The sequence below is a fragment of the Conger conger genome, chromosome 10 (assembly GCF_963514075.1).
Source record: "Conger conger chromosome 10, fConCon1.1, whole genome shotgun sequence".
Taxonomy (NCBI): Eukaryota; Metazoa; Chordata; class Actinopteri; order Anguilliformes; family Congridae; genus Conger; species Conger conger.
Window position 1 is genome coordinate 24,885,069 of NC_083769.1, and position 15,244 is coordinate 24,900,312.

Genomic DNA, 15,244 nt, shown 5'->3' on the forward strand with positions numbered 1-15,244 from the left:
TTACATTCGCTTGCAGCCTCATACCGACAAGCACATGTGATAAACAGAAGGGCATTGCTAGGATTCCGGGCACATCCTTCCCCCATGAGAATTTAAATGAAAAAATTGTTTTGCAAATGAACTACATTTTTTTTTTTATCTAAAAAAATGAACTCCATTAAAAAGAAATCTGTTCCTTATGGCAATACAATATCACCACTTGCCACACAAGACATTGTCAACAAGAAAGTACCTACTCTGGGACACACAAGCCACATCTACATTTTATTATGAAATGGTCTATAGTACCCCAATCAAAGTCTGAAAAAATGCACTCAAAGCTGTTTAATGAGCCACACACCCTCAAGTCACTTACTCTCAATCATATAGAATGCCTATAGAAATTTCTCAGAATTTTCACCTTTGGTGCCTGAAGTCTGATAATAAGACCCATTTAATTAGGATCCCTTAACTTTAACCCCTTTAGTTCCCTTCCTGTTTTCATTCCTTCCACAGTGAGCCTTCCTGTTTCATTCTTTCCCTTTTCTACAAACCTTTCGACTTGTTTCTGCCTGAGAAGAGTTCAAGGAGATGGAGGTTGAGAGGGAGAGGTATGGGGGAAAGGCTGGGGGAAGTGCTAACACTTTTTTTCAGGAAAGTGTCTAATTTAGTAAACAAAATACAGTATTTACACCTCAAGACACAATAATTAATAATTGAATGTGTCCATTTGGAGTTTCCAAATATCCTTTTTGGAAAACTGCCTAGATATAGCTGGTGATTTTTTTGTGATATTGTCATCAAATTTCAAAGGGGATTTGTCCAGTGATGTGACTGTGGCTCAATTGTGTACACTGATCTGTATCCACTGTAAAACTGAAAATATTTACTGGAAATAAATTACTTACACTTCCACTGTGTTTGAGCTTCTGTGACTCAGATGAGGCAGTCGACTCGAACAGCATATCTGGTTGGACCCGAACAACATATCCGCATATCACAATGCATAGCCTTCTCTGTCCTTGTGTTCTTGCAAGACCATTCTCATCAAGAACACTTGTAAAAAATGTGCTTTCCAAGAACACAAGTATGTTCATGCATGCTTTTCATTCAGGCATTTCATTCTTGGTTTTGGAGTGGGACTTGGGCTGTTAAATATGATGTCACACACATTCATAAGAACGCAAGTACGGAAAAGTAGGCTATTGTTTATGGTTATTGGGAAAAATATTTTTCCGGAAATCCGTATATAAATTTATGTGCAATTGGAAACAAACAAACAAATTCCACTGGATTTATCAAACACACATATACACAGCTTTCTTTATTCCCGTATATTATAGTTTGACCCAGTTGTGTACGCTGGAGGAATGCATTGGCCAATTAATAGCAAATTATAACCCAAGTTATAACACATTGGCCAAATGAACCATAGTATGCTAGTTGGTAAATAGATGTGCTCTTCAAGGGTTCAGGCTGTGTCTATGTGATCATGCTAGGACTCAGAACTGAATTTTCCTCTGGGGTCCTCAATGCACTTGCCCCTGGGTTTGATTTGCACTTCATTGTACGTCACTCAGGATAAAAGCGTCTGCGAAATGCATGTCATGTAATGTAATAAGAGAGTCATTAGTAATGACTCATTACTGTCTGAAGCCAAAACAAAGTAGGTGAAAATGCAAAAAAAAAGTTGTTCTCCTTTATTTTACAATAAAATACTGGGAATCATAAACAGGTATGATTGAGTTGAACCTATACCTTTTTCTGAATCATAATCTCCTTGACCATATGCTAGCAAAATCTTAGGTTGATAAACAGAACTACTAAAGATCTATGAAGCAAAATGTAAGCAGTGTACCCTGGTGTCCCTTAGTGTCTCCAAATGTATCCAAATGGATAAATTGTGCATTGTAGTAAATCGTAAAATAAACATATATTACAAAGAAAATGTGTTGTTGTCACTCATGAGACTCACTTCTACCTCATTTCCATGTGGGAATTATATTTGTATAAATTTGTATATCAGTATAAAACATTTATATGTCTCATCGTGTGACGAGGAGGTGCGGAGAGCCAAGCGCGACTACGGGTGATCCTAAGTAAGTGAACACATGGAAGTGTCCGCCACCAAGACCCCGGGGGAATAGCAGAGATAGGAGGCAGCTCCGAACAAATAAGAGCCCCAAATAACGGCTCAAAAAATAAAGCTACCCATCAAAACCAGGGCGAAGAAATAACAACAAAAAAACAGAGTGCATAAACGTGAGCACTCAACCCTGAACCGGGGGGAAACCCAAAATAAACGTGCAACCTAGTGTAAAATACTAGGCACCGAAAATAAAACACCAGGAGTCGCAGCTCCAGAAAACTTAGAAATAAAAGTACATAACCGGGACACAGTCCCTTACCCACGGACTCACACGAGCCGAAAAATAAAAGTAAACAGTTTTGTGATTCGAAAAAGGCTCAGAAAGAACCGATACCCAGCACAATACCCGACTCAACTACCAGAGTCTACCGTGTGCTATACCAGCTTGGGTGACAGAGCGTAAGTGTACACCGAAGCAAAGACCAATGGAAAATGAGGGCTTTAAATACTCTCCAGAGGTAGGTACCTGGCTGGCACTTATGACTTCCAGGTGAAGGTAATAAAGCACCCCCCCTGGTGGCCACAGCCGGTACTCCCTCCCAACCCTGACACATCGGACCAGCAAATATTTTTCCTCAAGCTTACAGAGTCCTTTAAATGCCGTTTGGTAAACTAGGAACTCAAGAGTGGCTTCCGTCTAGCCACTCGACCATAAAGGCCAGAGATGGCCGTCCTTCTAGCAGGTTCTCCCGTCTCTGCAGAGGATTTCTGAAGCTCTGTTAGAGTGACCATTGGGTTTCCATGACCTTCTTGCCCGGTTACTCAGCTTGGCTGGCATGGCCAACTCTAGGAAGAGTCCTGTTGTGTCCAAATCTCTGGTGGTTCAATTATTCAGGCCATTGTGCTCTTGGGAACACTCAAAACTTTAGAAATGGTTACACTTGCCCTGACCTATGCCTCGCCACAATTTTACTTGGACTGAAATCTGCCACAGGTGGACTCCAATGAAGTTCTAGACAGTTCTCAAAGATTATTAAACCGCGTGCACCTGACCACAATTTATAGTGCCACAGCAAAGGGTCTGAGTACTTATGGAAATAAGAGATTTCAGTTTGAGATATTTTAGATATTTAAAATGACATTATGTCATTATAAAATGACAATAAGATTTTTGAAGCCAATGTCTTTTGATTAAATCATGGTTTGATATTCAGAGGGGATTGAATGAAAAAAGAATGCTTCCACAAGGTTAAGAATACCAATTCCATTCATTTAAAAAAAGACAAAATACAAAATCCAGACACTTTTTACATGAGCAATAACAACTTTCAAGTGCAAATACCATTATCGACTCTATGATAAATCATAGCAAACTCTTATTTTAAAAAGCAAAAAAAAAAAAAAAAAACAACCAAACCAACAAAAAAAAAACATATCCATGTGTTCAGTTTCAGAAAAGGATGAGGGGGATCTGTGAGTCTGCAGGGAAAGGGGACGAATAGGAGACAGGAGCAGGGAGTGGTGGTAAAAGAGGTGGTAAGAGGGGTGGGTGGTGGAATTATGATATCTATAAAGAAATTACCAAAAACAAAGCAGATATAAATACCGGAGGCAACATAATAAAATTTGAAGGTTGCCCTTCTGAACATTCAAAAGAATACATCAATGGCATTTCTACTAAAGCTTCAGCTTTACTAATGGGTGAGCATGACAAGGACAACTAGCTGTGCCTCTACTGAAGTCAGTCCGGGAGTCCAACATCCTTGCCTTTTTTGTCTTTGAACCAGCAATGATTACACAGATCACTGTCTGGTGAACGATGTAAGGGTACACCACCCAGAGTTATATCTTCTTTATTCACAATGAAAACCATGATCTGGATTAAAGTACGTATTGACTCCTGAAAATATGAAAGCAAATACTGAAGTACAGAAATAAATGTTCTGTTCAAATGGCATCTCAAAAACAATTAGTCGTTCTCAAAATATAAGTGGTGTCGATTCCGAAATACATTTATGTACACTTATATTGTTGATTATTCAATCTTTGTGTGAATTTCAGTGTAAGGGATTTTTTTTTCTTTTCTTTTAAAAGGCAAAACCATAAACTAGTCACTATATTTTATAATTACTCCTAAGAATAAATTCTTTTTAAACATTAAATTAAGACATTCCATTATGCAGTTTTAAATATTGTTAATAATATTGGGGACTAAATTCATTGCACATACAACAGAGGAGGGTGACAGGTCTTGATCTAGTGCACAAGATAATAATTTGTCCTGCCATTGGGGGCAGTCTTTGGAAGAGCTGGTTTTAATGGGACAGAATAGTTTTGAGATAGAGGGAAGGGGAGAAGTTATGTCTTCTTTGGAATTAGTGAGTAGTAGGATGGGTGGGACGGGGGCAGTACATAATTTAGGGTTGTGCTCTGGGGAAGTCAACCCTCTGGCGCAACCCTCGTCTAAGCCTGTTTGTCAGTTACAATATTTAATGAAAACAATAAAACTGCTTTACCATAGAAAGCATGTCCTTCCACAGCATGCAAAATAAGCACATTAGTGCGGTCTTGGGATCATAGCTCGACTGTCATCCATAACTGACCTGCCTACGTGTGCCAGAATCTGGTCTATCCTTTAATCGCCGCTTTAAATGCAACCTTTTACAGCAATGATGTGTTTTCTGAGGGAAGGAGGCTGAAACACAAGGTCAAAAGACAGGATTGACGTTTTAAAGTAACCTTTACTGATGTTTAATATATACCATAATAACGCCATTCAATGTAATTTGCAAACATTCACATATTTGCATACCTTTACACTTCAATGTTGTTCTTAACAATTTCTTCTGGTAAGCATATTGTTTGGCGTATGTCTCAATTTCTTTCCCATTTCTCACCCTCATAATTGCTTCCTTCACTGTCATTGGCTCATGAGGACACTGGTCTTGACAAATGGCAAAAACAGACTTCAAAGGCAATCAAAAGCCTAGAATCAAGACTAGATACTGAAAGCTTTCTCATACATGCACTATGGAAGCGATTGAATACACTGACTAATCAGAAACAGCTGAGAGGCCAACTGTCCAATTACTTTTGTTCCCCAAAAATGGAGGGAATATGTATGAAAAGTATACACTCCATGGCTGTGACAGTCTGCACCTCATTTCATTTCAAATCCAATGTGCTGGAGTAGAGAGCCAAAAAAACAGAAATTGTACCACTGTCCAAATCCTTAGAGATTGCACTGTACAGTACATGCCAGGTGTAGATCCCATTAACAGGGCATACCAAATGGCCAGTACATTCATCTCTTAATACTCATAATTCATAATTCATCACTGCTTGCTTGTCAAAGTACTCCTAATGAAATACTCTGATGAAAAGAAAAGCATTTTGCTTCTCCCTCACCATGGCTAAGCACGACATTTCTTTTGAAATGTTTAATACTCCCTTATTACTGTAATAAGAGATTATTATTGTGTAATATAGTGTATTATAGTGTGACAGTTGACCCAACTGCAAATAGCAGCCAAATGCTAGGTGGGGGTCAAGGGGGTTCTTCTCAGGTAGGAAAGATAAACAAAACAAAACAAAAACAAAAAATAACAACCACATAAACACAAATATTCATACAGGACACAAAAGTCTTACTAAATCTAAGTGTGACGTGATTTTGATGGGAGGTGCTCTGGAGGGAGGGAGGAGCAGGAGAAACAAACAAGAAAAAAAAAACAAAGCCAAACATGAAAGTCTGCATAGTGAAGTATGTTTTCAAAGCCGCTGGAAAAAGTAAAAGTTCCGTGTTGTCTTGTTGCTAGGAGCCTTGCAGGTACGGGGCGGGGCCTGTTGGTGTTGGAGAGGGCGGGGTCTGGGGACTACTTGTATGGCCACAGGAATTCTGAGACTTTGATGCTGATGAGGCGTATGAAGGAGCGGAGCAGCATCTCGTTGGACTCCCTGGTGGTGTATTTGAAGTAGTTGAGTGGGTGGGCCAGCACATCGAACAGGGTCTTTATCAACTTTTTATCCTGAAAGGAAAAGGAGAACCAGCAGATTCTTGAGAACAGACTTCAGAATTCTATATGTGTTCAACATGGCCATCTCAAAGGTTCGAGGGTCTCCCTTGCTGTTCTTCACCCAGGAAAACAATACATACACTCGCTAACACAACACCATGAAACAGAAAGAGAAGTAGTGTCTGGTTGATGTTAAGGTGCAGATGCTGTTGTCACTCTACTACTTATTGAGTTTAACCCCCTTGGATGCTTTGCATGTAGATTTGGTTATTTGGTATGTTGTGTTTGGATGCTATTAATTATGTAAACATTGGGACCAAGATGGTATTATTTTGGATGGTTGGTCTTTCAGTTTTGGTTCTTGAATTCTCACCTTGAGGATTTCTTGGTGCTTTTCAGAGGCATAGAGTCTTCCATCCCTCACAATGTTCTCCACCAGCTGTTCATAGTCCTCTAAAGCATAAACATATGTCACAACCCAGACATTTCCCAAACCACTCTATTGACAAGGTCACTATTGCCTTTGATCTAAGTGAAACCTCAGAAGCCTCAAACCTCAAATGAAGGGTCCCAATTTTGTTAGACACAACAATAAATTAACATAACCCAGATGCAGTGCAAGATCTTCATTCTTGTGAAATGAAAAAACATTGATTTCCAATCAATCATGACAACTTAATACAAAAATATTGTGTATAAATTGCAAGGTGGACTAGTTTCATAAGATAAAAAATATCTAATTCTCATTAATGTATTTTATCTCCATATACTGAAGTATATTCCATTTTTGAAAGGGGAGGAACCGAGCAGTATGTACCGTCATAGGTGACGTATGGGATCTGGAAGCCATGGGCAATGTTGGCGTCGTTGGATTTGAAGTTGATTCAGAGGCGGCGGGAGCAGGCAGTGAAGGCGATGGGCCGCTCGTACGTCTGGCACGTCTCATACGTGGTGATGGAGCTGGCCGACCCTGTAGGGGGCAATACGGGACCTGCCGTCAACCAGGGAAGGAGTGCATTCCAACCGGAATACGTCTGTTAGAGCGTGAGCCCCTCAGGTAACACTCCTACGTGCATATTCCCACTTGTACAACAGTCATTTATTTTATTCCACACAAATTGCCAGCATTTCTACAGTGCATGTTCATTTGCTCTTTGAACTGTACACATGGACACAATCTAATGAGCATGGGGTACAGGGAGAAGGTTTGGGATGATTAAGTCAAGCCAATTCAATTTAACTTATTTATATGCAATTTGTATAGTACTTGTTACGAAGATATGTCACAGGAAACGGGAAAACAGGGAACCAATTAGGAAAGGCTGGGTCAATGAGAGAAATTAACACATGCATGTGGTGTGTATTAATATTCACATTCAGAGTGGGCATAGGTGTGATGATGACTCACAGTTCTTCCTCATAACCAGTACGTCTCCACATTCATCCTCTGAGGGCAGGAATATCTCTGGCACCACAATGAGAATCTTGCGTTTAGGTGGGGGGTTGATGTTCCAGGTGCATAGCACGTTAGCGGGGTAGTTTCCTGGATAGTTGGGTGACTCAATATAGCCAGTAAACTCGCCCATCTCTCCTCCACACTCCCTGTCTGCAGGATACACACACACACATACAAACAGAAAATTAAATACTAAATCAGAAAAAGGCTTCTGAGTAGGGGTATACATGATATGATTGTACATAGGTGTGGCACCAGTTAACATGAAGAAAACAGGTACTCTCAAACATGGTCCGGTAAACTGGAAAAGCATGATGAGTGGAAGTTTTTACATTACCACATCTTTATTGAGTCTCGAGATGTTGAAACACTGTCGACTACTCTCCATACCACAGCAATACCACTACAGCCCATGCTCTTCTCTGTTTCTCTATATGGAGGCCTAGGGGTCATAATGCCATCCTCACCCCAGCCATATGCTATATAAGTACATACTAACCAGCTGTGATATGAGCCAATAAACTGGGCACAGTCAAGTCTGAACACCATATATGTGAGGCACTCACTCTTGCACTGGGAAACAGAGGTGGCTCCATCAAAGTCGGTGGTGGTGTTGCCAGAGCAGGAGATACAGTAGTTCTGCCGGAACTCAGTCTGGTATGTGCCGAGAGGGCAGCGAATGCACCGATGAACCGTGGTGTTGTAGCAATGCCCAGGAGAACACTGGACTGCAAGCAGAACACACACACACACACACACACACACACACTAGAGTAAGTGTGTAACACCAGCTGCCACAGGATTCTCACAACATTTCCATTAAACTATTACCCCACCACATTTAAAGTTCCCTGTTCACCGGATATAGTATGATTCTATAGAGTTAATTTATGTGCACGCTAGAAGGAAATGCATAATGCGTGCAGTGGAAACTTTTCTCTTGCTAAGTGATAGTGCCCAGTTATGTCCACAGCAATGTTTAATTATTTTCAAGCATATTTCTGCTGCATTTCCCAAATAAATGGCAAACATTAAACATTTTTTAATTTAGCAAGTCAACACTAAAAGGTTTAAGACTGCTGTTGTTTTTGCAGTTCACAGCAGTCAATCTAACTTCCCCTGACCTCTGGAAGCTTCCAACAGTATATCAATTTGAAGAGCATAATGATAACCCACTGTACAGGAACGCCATACAGCCAGTCATAACGCGCAGTTGAACCGCTCTGTGGTGTGGCGGGTCACTCACCTTTGGCCTCGCAGTCGTGGAAGGAGCTGGCCCCTTCCCGTTTGGTGCTCAGCCCCCCTCCACAGGGGAAGCAGAGAGTGCGGCCTGGGTCAGGCTGGTAGGAGCCCTGCGGGCACGGCTGGCAGGGCGTAAACCCGTCGCTGGAGTAGTACCCCATCGGGCACTGGCCTGTATTCGGACGACCAAACTGTTCTAGTTTGGAAAACAAAGCACACTCCTCCATTTAGTCACTACAATGTTCATGTACAGTGACTGGGGCAGCCTACAGCTATAATGCTTGACTGAGACCTGGACAGGTGGTGGTTCCAAGCCCCATTGTAGCCACAACAAGATCAGTGCAGCCGCTGGGCCCTTAACCCCACATTGATCCAGGGGGATTGGCCCTGCCTAGTCGAATTGACTGTAAATTGCTTTGGATAAAAGCATTGGCTAAATAACAGCAATGTAAAATGGCATGTAATAACAGTGTGTAGTTAGTAGCATTAGCACTGCTGTGGGATAGAGCACTGTTTGCTGTTTCCTGTTGAAATTAAATGGATAAAATATCACTATTTCACCAAGGGAGCCATCAAACAGAACAGTAAAACAGATCACAGTGTCCTGTGATGCTCATGACATGTGATGCTTTTTCCGTAATTGTGCTAAATATCAATGAACAAAATTCAAAGTCACAACTGAAATGAGTAACGTCTGCATCTCTGAAGGAATTAAATAAGCGCAGATTTGAAGAAAAATGTGCCTACCTGCACAGGAAGTGATGTTGTGGGCACTGACAGAGAAACAGGAAACTGATTTCTACCTACAGCTCTTAAACCTACAGCTCCTACACCTACAGCTCTTAAACCTACAGCTGTTATACCTACAGCTCCTACACCTACAGCTCCTACACCTACAGCTCTTAAACCTACAGCTGTTATACCTACAGCTCTTAAACCTACTGCTCTTACACCTCCAGCTCTTGAACCTACAGCTGTTATACCTACAGCTCTTAAACCTACAGCTGTTATACCTACAGCTCTTAAACCTACAGCTGTTATACCTACAGCTCTTACACATACAGGTCTTAAACCTACAGCTCTTAAATCTACAGCTCTTACAACTACAGCTGTTATACCTACAGCTCTTACACCTCCAGCTCTCTTACCACAGCGGCCGCTGTCCTTCTCCCGTCCTGGTCCGCAGTTCTCCTGCCTCTCTCCCACCTGCGGCAGCTTCTGAGCCACCTCGTACTCCAGGCCGGCCACACGGATGAGGAAACGCTCGTGGTTGATGGACTTCTTCAGGGCCTTGATGTAGGACTTGACCTGCTTCTCCATTCGCTGCCTCAGACAGCTCAGGTTGCAGCTTCCTGTGGGTTGGGGTGGGGTGGGGTGGTGGGGCAGGGATAGATGGTATGTGTGTATGAAACTGGCCAGGTACCATACGCTCGCAACATTCCTAGAAAACAGTATTAGCAGTATTAGTACACACAGCATTAACCCACTTCTACAATTCATGAGTGATTTCCCAGTGAACTGGGATAGCTAGATGAGTCTAGCTTATTTCTTATTACTTGTACTACATTTAATGTGTGTGGGTGGATGCAAATGTGAAGGGGATGACGGCCAACACCACCTTCAGTGACTCACAATTTGAAGCTTTTCTGAAAGTGAATGTGAAGGATAAGCAGCTAAATGTGGATTCCCTCTCACCCTGGGGTTATCTCTCTAGTGCCTCAGCAGAAACTTAACTTTCGTGTGTGTGTGTGTGTGTGTGTGTGTGTGTGTGTGTGTGTGTGCGTGTGTGTGTGTGTGGGGGGGGGGGGGGGGGGCTGGGAGGCGGGTGTGCGTGTGTGTTCCCACTTGGTGGCAGGCACAGGTGTGAGTGCTGTTACAACATTAATTCCCCATTTTATCACTGCACCCATTGCAACTGCTGTATTATATGAAGCAAATTACATTATGTTACTGACATTTAGCAGATGCTCTTTTTCAGAGCAACCTACACATTTTTACTGAGTATCCATTTATACAGCTGCATTTTCACTGAAGCACTTCAGAGTCCCCTGTTCAAGGGTACAATCTGGGAATCATGTTTTCTTCTCTGTGTGTTTCGCCGTGATATTAAAAACAGCTTGTAAGGACGCTGAAATCGAGTAGCTACAAGATGTCCCTGACGACAATAAAAAACGGGGGTCTTTCTTGTTATGTTAGCTGTGCTCTCAGATGAAGAGCCACCACATGTATTTACCAGCACTCCAGTCTGGCAGCCAGGTCAGCATAAACACCCAGCATTCAGCTTCAGTAATGTGTGACTGAGTGTTCTGGCACAAGGCAAACCCCCTTTAGCTCACATAAATGCAGGCTCACATTTAATATGAGAACATGAGGCATATCATCTAGAGCAGTGCTTCTTAAACTTTTTAATATCAGGACCCAAATTAGGATTACTTTAAATATCGGGCCCCAAATTAGAAATGCAACACCTTTCAGGGACACACCAAATACATTGACAGCAGAACCTCAGAGAACCGAACACATGGGGAATGTACTACCATAGCCAGACTCATACTCTCTGTGACCCATTTTGGGTCCCACCCCATAGTGTAAGTGATCTAGAGGGCGGTCACACAGGGTCAGACCCAGCTGCCAAGCTCACCTGTGGTGTCCCCTGCCTTCACCTCGGCCTCCAGCTCCAGGGTGATGCGGGTCACCTCCTTACTGCTGGGGTTGCGGGCACGCCGACCTTTGGCCTTCTTGGACGAGTCGCACTTGAGGTTGACGAATGTGACCAGGCAGTTAGTGCAGGGCTGCGCGCCTCCTGGGGACAGCGTGACCACAGCCACACGCACAGGGCAACAACGAGCATGAGCAGGAGGTTTCACAAAGATGGCAGGCTAAACTACACAGTCATATCTTGGATTTATTTGACCTTTATTTGTAGGTTGAAGGAACACTCGATTCTCTTTTGAAGTGACAACCAGGGGAATTCAAGTTCGCAGGGAATGCAGGAGATTCAATAGCCAATCAGATTTAAGAAATTAATAGGTGGATACATTTGTGTGATCAGTTTTGACTTAACAGGGTGAACACCCCTACATATAACAGAAAAATGGAATGGGATCTTAAATGCTGAAGCTCCCACAGTGAGTCAGGATCTTCAATAAATGTATGGAATGAACAAAAGTATCATATAGAGAACAGTGCCCCCTTCTGGCCTATCAAAACATAGTTTTCCCAGGAGTCTCTCCCATCTACGCTCACCGAGCACTTTATTAGGAACATTTTATTAGGAACATTTAACTTTATTACACCTACTTAGTCATGCGATTATCTAATCAGCCAATTGAGTGGCAGCAGTGCAATTCATACAATCGTGTAGATACAGGTCAGGAGCTTCAGTTAATGTTCACATCAACCATCAGAATGGGGAAAAAATGTTTAAGTGACTTTGACCCCTGGAATGATTGTTGGTAGCAGACAGGGTGGTTTGAGTATCTCAGAAAGTAGTAGTAGTCTCTAGAGTTTGCAAAGAATTGCCAAAATTGTTTTACTGCAGAGAGAAACGCCCTGTTAATGAGAGACATCAGAGGAGAATGGCCAGACTGGTCAAAGCTGACAGGAAAGTGACAATAAGACAAATAACCACACATTACAACAGTGGTATGCAGAAGAGCATCTCTGAACACACAACGCATCATAACTCTAAGTGGATAGGCTACAACAGTTTGACATGCCAGGGTACAGGGTGATGCATCACTGCCTACATCATCAGCCCCCCTCCGTAACGGCAGAAGCGCGCGTCTCACCTGGCCCGAGCGTGTGCCCCCCCTCGTCCACCCGCCCCTTCATCTTGGGGTGCAGGTGGCACTTTGCGTCTTTGATCTTGAAGGAGGTGGTCTGCTTCACTGGAGGGGCCAGAGTCTCTACAGACAAAGCAAGAGTTGTATGCATTGAATCATCTCATTGGTCAAAGAGATTCAAGTTGAATTGATCCAATCCTACCTGGATATCCCATATATTCAACTGTGGATATTTACTTCTACGATTCATTCAACTATTTTATCTTTATGGAAGTGTAGAGCCGGCCTGCGTATCCAACCCCTAATGACACCAGTATGCCTAGCAGTGACATATAGAGTGCATGTGAATTTGCAGAATTTCCAATAAAGCAAGACACACCACCCTTGAACAGCACACAGAACAAGAGATCAAATACTGCCCACACTATCCACTGCAAGGCCATTACAACACAGGTCATATTATCAGCAATGAATGTAATGAATGAGTGTGTGTAATGACCATTTGAACTCTGTATAAATTGTTATGTTCCTGTGTTCTGTGTGTTAGTTTATCATTGTTTATTATCATCATTCTTGTAATTTATTATTTTTCATTTTCATGTCTAGTGTTCTGTGTATATTCGTTAGTCTTTGCACTCGTCTTCCCCTGTGATGTCTGAGTCTGAATGTTTTCTAGCCCAGTCACTCCCTTGTCTGCATGCCCCACTATTCGGGTGTTTATGGTAGTTCCGGGGTTCAGTCTTCCTTCCAATCTTACATTCCTTACTTCCTGCTTTCTCTCCATTTCATGTATGTATGTAGCACTAATATACTAATCCCAACTACATAGAATTTGTACAGTACTAATTATACTAACACACTAAAATGTTTGTCAAACTAACAAACTAACATTCACTAGTTTTGGGTATTTGTAATTTAAATCACTTAACTAACTTACTAATGCATCTCCAGTTTCAATTCTGTTCTGTAACTCCACCTCCCTATTCTATCACTGATTACTTGCTTAGTTTCAGCGAAGTATTCGCACCTGTCTCTCTGTATCTCTGCATCTCCTGATTCTCTGCAAATTGTCTACTCCCTAGTCTGGAGCCGTTTGTATTGCATGTGTGTCTTTGTGATTCCAGTCTGCGTTTTTGTTTCCCCCTCGTTATTGTCCCATTACCCTTTCATGTGTCTCACCTGATGTTTATTTGTTAGACCGCCCTCACTCCCATGCCCCGCCTAGTTTGTCTCATTCCCCTGTGTATTTATACCTGTCCTTTTCATTACATTACATTACATTACATTACATTACATTATTGGCATTTGGCAGACGCTCTTATCCAGAGCGACGTACAACAAAGTGCATACCCATAACCAGGGATAAGTTCGCTGAAAGACCCTAGAGGGAAGTACAAATTCAACTGCTACCTGTACAACAAAGATAAGGACGAGGGCCAATTTTTTTTGTTTTTTATTTTATAAATGTTGTACTGCCTTTTAGATGAGCTACATCATGGAGTATGTGACTGAAAGGCGTGTCGATACGTTTTTTAAAAAAAACTTATTACAGGACCACTGTAGTAGCCAATCGTCGTCGCCGGGGATTTCTCTGTACAGTTGTTCAACGCAGGAGTGCAAAAAACAGTTAGCTGAGGAGTTTTGACTTGTGTTGGCTTTCTGAGAAGTTCGAAGCTATGAAAGGAATTACTGCGCTTCTTTTTCTGTTACAGGCTACAGCTGTTAACACAGGTAAAACTTTTAGTTCTTCATGTACTTGATGCAACTGAACTGAAATAAACTTCAGACGGGCCTGTACATGTGCCTTCTTCAGCAGAGGAACCTTGCACGCGCAGCAGGATTTTAATCCTTCATGTTGTAGTGTGTTACTGATGGTTCTCTTCATGACTGTGATCCCAACTGCCTTCAGGTCATTAACAAGCTCCTCCTGTGTAGTACTGGGCTGATCCCTGACCTTTCTCATGATCATTGATATCCCACGAGGTGAGATCTTGCGTGGAGCCCCAGACCGAGGGAGATTGGCGGTGACTTTGTGTTTCTTCCATTTCCTAATAATTGCTCCAACAGTTGTTAACTTCTCACCAAGCTGCTTGCTTATTTTCTTGTAGCCCATCCCAGCCTTGTGCAGGTCTACAATTTTGTCCCTGATGTCCTTAGACAGCTCCTTTGTCTTGGCCATGGTGGAAACATTGGAATCTGATTGATTGTGTGGACAGGTGTCTTTTATACAGCTACATAACGATGTAACAGAGTTGACACTTGACTTGTTTTGGGTAATGAGCTGAGATTAGGAGTGCTTCTTAATGGAAAACGAACTGGTCAGTGGGAGCCAGAATTATTGCTGATTGGTAGGGGAGCAAATACTTATTTCATGCAAAAATACGATAATAAATTTATAAAATGTATATGATGTTGTTATTGTGGATTATTTTGTGATATTCTGTCTCTCAATGTTAAAATGTTAAAATTCTACACAGTTCCATTATTTGTAAGTGGGCAAACCTACAAAATAAGCAAGGGATCAAATAATTATTGCTCCCACTGTAATTCCAGTGCTGAAAGTTTACACCATGAAAGTAACACCATGACTTCTGAAGTATCCAAATGCAGTGGCTGTTCTGTCTCATGTCAACAACCATAGGTTCCTCTAAACAGTTGTCCAAGGATGTCAGAATGA

The 15,244-nt window shown here is 42.0% G+C and overlaps 1 pseudogene; it reads right to left on the reverse strand.

The window, feature by feature from the left end:
- Positions 1–5,943: 5,943 nt before the first annotated feature.
- The window catches only part of LOC133139505 (signal peptide, CUB and EGF-like domain-containing protein 3), a 370,116-nt pseudogene continuing 360,815 nt past the window's right edge, over positions 5,944–15,244 (reverse strand).